This window comes from Camellia sinensis, chromosome 8, assembly GCF_055761805.1.
Source record: "Camellia sinensis isolate YWXY chromosome 8, ASM5576180v1, whole genome shotgun sequence".
Classification (NCBI taxonomy): domain Eukaryota; kingdom Viridiplantae; phylum Streptophyta; class Magnoliopsida; order Ericales; family Theaceae; genus Camellia; species Camellia sinensis.
In genome coordinates, this window is record NC_138968.1 from 126161769 (window position 1) to 126171232 (window position 9464).

The following is a 9464-nucleotide window of genomic DNA, read 5'->3' on the forward strand; positions in this document are numbered from 1 at the left end:
TTGCCGCTAATGTGACATTGGAACAGCTGATTCCATACGAGCAGGTAGAAGTTGAGCCGCTGGAGTCTGATCCCGAAGATTGACTAGGGTCAAAGTAACTTTGATTTTTTTTGTTTGATGTCTTGTGCGCGTAGTTTTTATAGATTTTTGTTTTTGTATTTGGGTTAGAAGTTAAATGTAGGGTAATTTTCAAGTGTAAAATGATTATTGTTTGTACTCAATTTATTAATGAAAATTACCTTTGCCTTTCTGTCTGCTTCATGTGCTTATTAACGGCTAAATACGATGATGTAAAATCATGTAATGAGAAAATTAGTTCGGCAATAAAATAACTGTGTAGCTTTGCACTTTAGCCGAATAGATTAATGAATCTGCCATTGCCTCAGCTGATTAATGAACGGAACAGCCGAACATCGGTAATTCATGGATCGGCTGGGGCACGTCCATTTAGCGGCACAAGGACTTGCCGTATAGATTAATGAATCTGCCCTAGCCCCAGTTGATTAATGAATGGAACCGCCGAACATCGGTAGTTCATGGATCGGCTAGGACACGTCCATTTAGCGGCACAAGGCTTTGCCAAATAGATTAATGAATCTGCCCTTGCCCTAGTTGATTAATGAATGGAACCGCTGAACATCGCTAGTTCATGGATCGGCTGGGGCAAGTCTGTTTAGCGCACAAGGCTTTGCCGAATAGATTAATCAATCTACCTTTGCCCCAGTTGATTAATGAATGGAACCACCGAACAATGGTAGTTAATGGATCGGCGTAGAGGATTGAAGAGATCACTTCGGGAATGCTGCACTTGTAATTAATAAGTGGGGTGAGCGCTACGTGCGCGTAGGTACCATTGTTGTGTTCAAATTTAACAAATTGCGAGAGGGAAAAAAGCATTGTGTCGAACCAAGCTGGACGACCGTGGATGGCAAGAAGACTATTCTTCAACAACAGAGGGGATGGTAGGAGACTGGCGGAGCTGGACTCAGAGATGAATCGAGGTGGCGAGCCTACGCGCACGGGGAGTAGGATGGCGGGGGAACATGAGATGCGTTACTCCCCACGTCGTCAAAGTAGATCACCTAGGAAGGAGAAGCATTAACAAGGTAACTCCCCCTGCTCGAGAGGAGAAACCAGTTTGCCACTGCGCCCGTTGAGTTTTTCGGTTTTCGTTGGGAACAAACCGATGACGGAAGCGGACTCTATTATCCGCGATCCAAACGTGGCAATCGAGTTCACTCGACAGATTTTTCCGCCAGAAGTCCAGCAGTCGATGGTCAGCTGGCCTGATTACGAAGTTTTTTGGGAGGCCATTCATGGAGTAGTAAAGGGGTTATATATTGTAGGTCGCCCGAAACTTCCTCCGCGCGCCCCCCTTTCGGAGAGGGCGCAGATTTGGGTTCAAAGCTACTACAGTTCGGACTTCTGTCACGGTTCTGAATCTAATCTCACAAAGTACAATGTAAAACTGATAAATCACCAAAGAGTCCAAATCCAACAAATCGTTTTGAAAAACTGATTTTGATAAAAAAGCGCCAAACATGGATTGCTTTGCCAGATTTCAGAGTCGTCACCTAAATATTTTGTTTTGGGAAATTTAGGAAACCCTGACTTATGCCAAAGGCCACGTGTCCGTCATCACCAAAGTTGCCTTGGCTCGGGAACTTGGGTACGAGAGGGGAAGGTTCTGAAATGAGCACCCCCGCTCGCCCGATCAAAGGATTGGCCTCTACTAAACATGATATATTGTTTTGAAAACACATGTGTTCCTACTTCGGTTATTAATCTAGAATTACTATGTGATGCGCACAACATACAAGTATAGACTAAATCACGCAATTTGGAACAAAATATCTCATGTTTATTTTTTGAAAATGGTTTGAAGTTGCTACCCTCAAGTAGGCTAAAATGCGGATTTGCCACCCTCAAGTGGGCTTAAAAAAACATGATTTGCCACTTCGTAAAGTGGGTTTAAAACTCACAATCAATGAATTGTCCCAATTCTAGCAATGAAGCCTTTATCCACAGGCATTCATGCAGTTAATCATTTAAGCAAATAGCCTCATGGCAAGCATGCTATCATGGCAGTCACTTACGCACATGCAAAGATGCTAAAGCATAAACACTCATAGTGTACATCAAGCTAAAACAGAAGCTAGTTAGTAATCAATGCATGATCCTAGCTATGTTAACAATGCCTAATGCAACACATGCAAAATGCAACTAAGTAGGCTCAGCTAGCTAAGATGGCATATGAATGCAACATTTGATAATATGCTGTGAAACACGTATTCAAGTAAATGTATTGAAATACAATGTACTTTGAATGATGTGCCGAGCCCAGTGCATGCAATACGAATGAATGATGCACGCATGCAAAGCATAAGTATGCTAATTGAAACATGCCCTAAAACTAACCATTGAAAGCAGTTAAGTGAAAGGGAGAAAGACGTGGGGTTGGAAGACATTCACACACACACGCACACTTATTACAACATTTGCCCTCTCGATGGGGGGTCCGAATAAAATGAAAGCTAACTAGGTACGCTAATTAAGCTAACTATTACAAACCAACTAATTAACTAACATTCTAGCTAATTAATTATTACAAACAAAATTGAATAATTAGCTAATCTAAGCTAATTAGAATGTTACAAAGCATTAAGCTAAATTAATTACAACATAGGTAATTAACTACAACTAGCTAACAGAAGTGATAAATGGCCTCGCGGGCGAAGGAGATATTCATGTTCGGTTGTGTCGTCCCGGAAATCCACAGCCTTGCCTCAAGACGCCTCTGTTTGCACTCTTTTGAATCTTTGAAAATTACACCGATTTCCAAATTGCTTCTTTCTGATCTCAAGAACACCTTGAGGGATGAAATTCCTCCTGTTGCTGCAACAGAGCACAGACAGAGGCAAGACAGTGTATTTGCAAGGAAATGTATGCACTTCCACACTCCTTGTCATATTTTAAGCTCAAAGGAGTATGATACTTGACTTTCGAGCCAACAACCAAGCATTTTCAATGCCTGGTGGCCAAAGGATCAAGCTTGCGCAAAACTCAATGAATGCACACATAAGACTCGAAAGGCCTCCACCCCATCATGCATAATCAAGGGCGTCGACGATCGAGAAATGTGACACATTTCATCACTATGAGTATGAAACGTCCCATATTTCTCGTGTTTGGATTAACGTCTGATCCAAACACATGCAATACAAACAATATGCTTATCTTGGCCATGTTTTACTTGATTCATTTTGTTTACACATTTTAGATTACCAATTAGTCCCTTAATCGGTTAAGTCCAAAAATGAGAGTCCTGTAGTTTTGAAAAAATGAATTAGTGGGATGCAATGGCATATATTTCAGCACTGAAATGACATGCTAAATGACATCAAAGCATGAAAATGATGCATGCAAAGCATACTCAGAGTCGAAAGCATTGAAGCTAGCAAAGAGCATAACACTAGAGGCATGCAATGCATAGCACAAATGACCAAACCAACCCCGGACAAAGGTTAAACATGCCAAAATAGAGGCCTAATCATGCTGAAATGGGAGCTCAAAATGTTAGAAGAACATGCACACATGTTGGCCTATGTGCAAGGCATGATACACGACCCTCAAAAGCTATGAAGAAGTGAAGTGTATGAGAGTGTGACTACACTATATACACTGAAATTACATGCCAAATGGTGCCATACCATGCAAACATCACATGCACAACATGTTAAAGGCCCCAAAACTCAAAGCTAATCAAGGCCCTTTGCACTACAACCATATTAAGCAATGCTCAAATGACCTTAACCATTCAAAACAGATCTAAAGCAGGTCAAAATAGCAGCAAAAACATGCTAGACTTGTAGCATAGATGGCAAGAAAAATAAGCTCATGTATTGGCTCACAAACAAAGCATAATGCTCAACTTTTCGAAAGCATTGAAAGAGTGATTTAAGTGGAAGTATGGAAGCTCTGAAATTACCTACCAAATGATGCCATATCATGCATACATCACAAATATAGCATGCTAAGGGCCTCAAAACTCAAGACTAGTGAAGCCAATTACACTATAACTATACAAAGCTAAGCATGCATGACCAAAACCACTCAAATTAGACCTAAAGCATGTTAAATCAAAGCTAAAAATGTGCTGGAGTAAAGCATACACATGCTAGATCAATAGGTTAAAACACCAAACACACTAGGCTAGTGAACAAAATTGCACTACAAGTGCAAGGAGCACGCAAGAGGCAACCAAACCAACCCAAAATACAGTTATGACATGGCAAATAATGGCTAAAAACGTGCTGAAATGGAGCCAATTCAAGGCACAAAGACATGCTACTTTGCAAGGCTACAAGGAGGATTACACTACAAGTACAAGAAGCATGAAAGAGGTGACCAAGACAGCCAAAAACAGAGTTATGGAAGGTTTGAAAAGTCACAAAAATGAGCCCAAACAAAGCCACTAAGAAGTAAAAACACATGCTTTTTTGATGGGCCATCAACACATGCAAACAAGAGAAGAGGAGGGGGGACCACCCCCACCCATTTGGGACCTCAAAACCACTTTTCCACCACTGAAATTCCTCTGAGTTTCAATGGTAAGAAGGCCAAAAAGAGATGGTTCCAAAGGCCTTAAAAGATGGCACAAAGCAAGGCAAAACAAACCACCAAAGGGGGTAAACCGCCCCTAACTCAAACAAAGCCTCAAACAATCTTTTTAAAAACTTTAAAACAAAGGTTTTTGTAGTTGAAAACTAAGCCTAAAATAGCATGCAAAGGTGGCTAAATATGCAACCAAAACAAAGCTTTAAAGAGGGTATAAGACTCACCCTTGAAGCACAGCAAAAACAATAACTTCTTGAGCCAAAAACCAGCCTTTTGAAGCTCAAATATGACCTCCAAGAAGCTCAGCTCAATGATGGTGGTGTTTGGGTAGGTGTTTGTGTGCAAAAGTGTGAAAAAACAACACTTTAAGGCACAAATATATATATATATATATATAGAGAGAGAATTCTAGAGGGAGAGGGAGAGTTTTTTGCTCTTTAAAAATCTGAACCCCCTCTAAGGGGGAAGCACTTCCCCTTATATAGAAATGCAAGCTAAAGCTTGCTCAAATCCCTCCCTACACGTGTATGGAGGATGCATTCTGTGCCTAACAATTGGCACAACTGGCACCAAAAATATCTGTAAAAGCAGAAAAAATGCCGTAGACCACTTAAAGTGGTCGACCGACCACCCCACCTAGTCGACCGACCATCCCAGGTGGTCGACAAGGGAGAAAACTGGCTGGCAGGGGAGAAAAAAAGGTCTACAAAGAGAGGAGAAGGTGGTGGCAGGCTGCAGACCACTTAGGCTGGTCGACCGACCACCCGCCCTAGCTGACCGACTACCAAAAGTGATCTACAAAGGAGAAAAGTGGTCTACATGGGAGAAAAGTGGTCTATACCCCTACTTCTCCATCCAAGCAAAAGGGGGCACCAAGGTTTGGCTTAAAACAAGCATAAAACCAAGAGAGTTCATAGACTCAGGGGCAAAGCGCGTAACCGAAAACCCCGGGGACTCCAAACGAGTGCAAACACGCGCAATCATCGAGCGCTCAATCGATGACGTCCAAGTCTTTAGGATGGTCAAAAATGGAGTGTCTACATATACCTTCTATGAAATTGGCATGCGTTTGCGTGCCACGCGAAGAGAGATAGAGTAGAAAGACAATTGCATTCAGAGCTTGGAAGCTCGCGCAAATAAAGTCGAGAATGAGTTGAAAACTAAAACCTCTGAAACGCAGTCAGCGAGTCAAGTGAACTCGATTGTCGCGGAACAAGTAAACCAACGAATTTTGGATCACGCGATTGCCGACCGAGAAACAGCGAGCATGTTCGCAATAGAAGCTGCAAAGACTAAGTCCTATGAACAGGGCTTCCATGACGGCCGAAAAATTAGAATACAGAAAATGAAGGAAAAACTAGCCGATGAGGTCTGTCAATGCGAAAATCGTGGGTTTAAGCATGGGTGGAAAGGCTCTCCAGGCCGCGGGCGTTGATTCGGTGTCGCCTTTATATTAGAGTTATAATTTTCCCTTCGAGGCTTTTGATGCCGAGAAGACTGACAACGAAGATGGAGCCAAATAAAATCTTTTTTTAACATATTGTTCCGTTTTTATGTAAATCATGTGTTCATGATCTATTTAATGAAACATTTTATTTTGAATGTCTGTATATTGTTTCAATCAATGTTTGTAAATTAAGTCATGACCTTCATCTATTATTTTATGTCAATCGCGCTTGTGCTCGCCAATCATGATATCCACGAAGGGCGCTCTGAATTCGGAGGCTTATTCAGCCCAAACGTGTCATTCACAAATGGGGCTCTAAATTCGGAGGCTTATTTAGCCCAAACGTCATTCACAGATGGGGCTCCGAATTTGGAGGCTTTTGTCTTGGCCAATCGTGATATCCACGAAGGGCGCTCTGAATTTGAAGGCTTATTTGGCCCAAACGTGTCATTCACGGATGGGGCTTCGAATTCAAAGGCTTTTGTTTTGGCCAATCGTGATATCCACGAAGGGCGCTCCGAATTCGGAGGCTTATTCGGCTCAAATGTGTTATTCACGGATGGGGCTCCGAATTTGGAGGCTTTTGTTTTGGCCAATAGTGATATCCACAAAGGGTGCTCCGAATTCAGAGGCTTATTCGGCTCAAACGTGTCATTCACGGATGGGCTCCAAATTCGGAGGCTTTTGTCTTGGCCAATCGTGATATCAACGAAGGGTGCTCCGAATTCAGAGGCTTATTCAACCCAAACGTGTCATTCACGGATGGGGCTCCGAATTCGGAGGCTTTTGTCTTGGCCAATCGTGATATCCATGAGGGGCACTCCGAATTCGAAGGCTTATTCGGCCTAAACGTGTCATTCATGGATGGAGCTCTGAATTCGGAAGCTTTTTTGTCTTGGCCAATCGTGATATCCACAAAGGGCGCTCCGAATTCGGAGGCTTATTCGGCCTAAACGTGTCATTCATGGATGGGGCTCTAAATTCGGAGGCTTTTGTCTTGGCCAATCGTGATATCCACAAAGGACGCTCTGAATTCGGAGGCTTATTCGGTCCAAATGTGTCATTCATGGATGGGGCTCCGAATTCAGAGGTTGTTGTTATCGAACCAAAATTCACAAAGCATGGAGAAAAAAGGCATTACATTGGAAAGTGGAAGTTGTACATAGTGAAAATTCAAAACAAGCTACCATGCCATACAAGTTAGGTTAGTGATAAAATTTATGTAAATGCGTAGAATTCCAGGGACGGGGCAAACTTCTTCCAGACATGTCTTTGAGCCGATATGCCCCTGTGCTGGCGATTGATTCAACTTGATAAGGGTCATCCCAATTGGGGCCTAACTTTCCATCAGCGGGATTCCTAAAAGCAGGAAGTACTTTCTTAAGGACCAATTCTCCAGGTGTATAACGACGCAATTGTACGCGTTGATTATATGATTTAGCGAGCTGTTACTGATACCGCGCCATAGAAGCAAGGGCACGGTCTCGGCGTTCCTCAATCAGAGTCAAGTCCAACGCCAACATCGTGTTATTACGGCCCAAGTCAAAAACCTTTGTTTTCAGAGTGGGTCGCCCGATCTCTAGGGGGATGATTGCCTGGGTTCCAAAGCATAGAGCGAACGGCGTTTCCCTAGCAGATCGCCTTGGAGTAGTGCGATGAGCTCACAACACACTGGGCAACTCTTCGACCTATCGGCCTTTGGCTTTCTCCAGCCTTTTCTTGATGCCGTCTAGGATGACTTTGTTGGAAGCCTTCGCTTGACCATTGCTTTGTGAATAAGCTGGCGAGGAAAAGTAGGGCCGAATACTGTACGTGTTGCATAATTCTCGGTAAACGCCTCAATCAAACTGGGTGCCGTTATCTGAAACAAGTGCTCTTGGTATGCCGAATCGCGTTATGATGTTTTTCCATATGAAACGCTTAATGTCAGTATCTCGAATATGTGTCAGTGCCTCCGCTTCGACCCATTTTGTGAAGTAATCGGTCGCGACAATCAAGAATCGCTTGTTCCCTGGGGCCTGTGGCAATGGCCCGACGATATCAAGTCCCCATTGAGCGAACGGCCAAAGACTAGTGATAGAGCTTAACTCCTCGGCAGGCAGATGAGTTAAAAGGGAAAACTTCTGGCATTGTTCGCATTTCTTGACATAATACTCAGCATCTGTTCTCATGGTCGGCCAATAGTACCCTTGTGTTACGGCTCGATGGACCAAAGAACGCCCGCCCGAATGGGCACCACAACTGCCTTCATGTATTTCACCCAAAAGTTCCTCGACTTTATCCGGGTGAACACATTCTAGGTACGGACCATAAAGGAATTTTTTGTAGAACTTTTCCTGCGGATCCAAGTAGTATCGCAAGGCTTTGTTTCGCAGTTTGTGTGCTTCTTTCTTGTTCGTCGGGAGTTGCTTGGAGGACAGGAATGCAGTGATAGGGTCCATCCAACTGGGACCTGGTTCAATGATGTTAATCTAAACTGATTCAAAAGTGGCAATGCTCGGCTCAGGGATGAATCCTACTTCAATTGTTCGTTTAATCTCTGAGTTGATGGCAGAGGCCAGGCAAGCCAGGGCATCTGCATGTGTGTTCTGATCCCGGATTATTTGATTCAATTCATGATGATCGAATTTTGTGAGCAAAGAATTCGTTGTTTTCATGTAGGCTAACATACAATCATTTTTGGCTGTATATTCTTCTTTCAACTGATTGATGCCTAGTTTTGAATCGCAGAAAACAAGCAGACGCCGCACACCAAGCTAAAGTGCATTCCGTAGGCCGGTTAGCAGTGCTTCGTACTCAGCCTCGTTGTTTGACGCATCGAAGCCCAATTAGATAGCCTACTCGATTATTGCCCTTTCAAGGGTCATGATTACTACGCTTGCCCCATTGCCTCGTTGGTTGGATGACCCGTCACAATACATCTGCCAAATGTCTCCAACATATACTCTCCAGTCTGGCTTAGGTTGCACTTGTTCAGACTTAAAGTCGGCGAGGGATCCCGTGAATTCGGCTACAAAGTCGGCGAGCACTTGCCCCTTAATGGAAGTTCTGGGCAAAAATTGAATATCATACTGACCGAGTTCCAAAGCCCATTTCGAAACGCGCCCTGATGCTTCTGTGCTGTGGAGCGCCGAACGAAGGAGATAGTCCGTTAGTACCCCAATGGTATGCCCCTGAAAGTAATGCGTTAGTTTCCTTGCAGCCATCACGAGAGCAAGGATGAGCTTTTCCAACGGAAGATAACGTGTTTTAGCATCGGCCATTGCTTTGCTTACATAATAAACTGGCCGCTGCTCACCAAGTTCTTCCTTCAACAGTACGGTGCTGACAGCCCGGTCGGATATCGCCAGATACAAAATGAGCAGATCGCCTACCGAAGGTGTTGCCAAAAGTGATACTG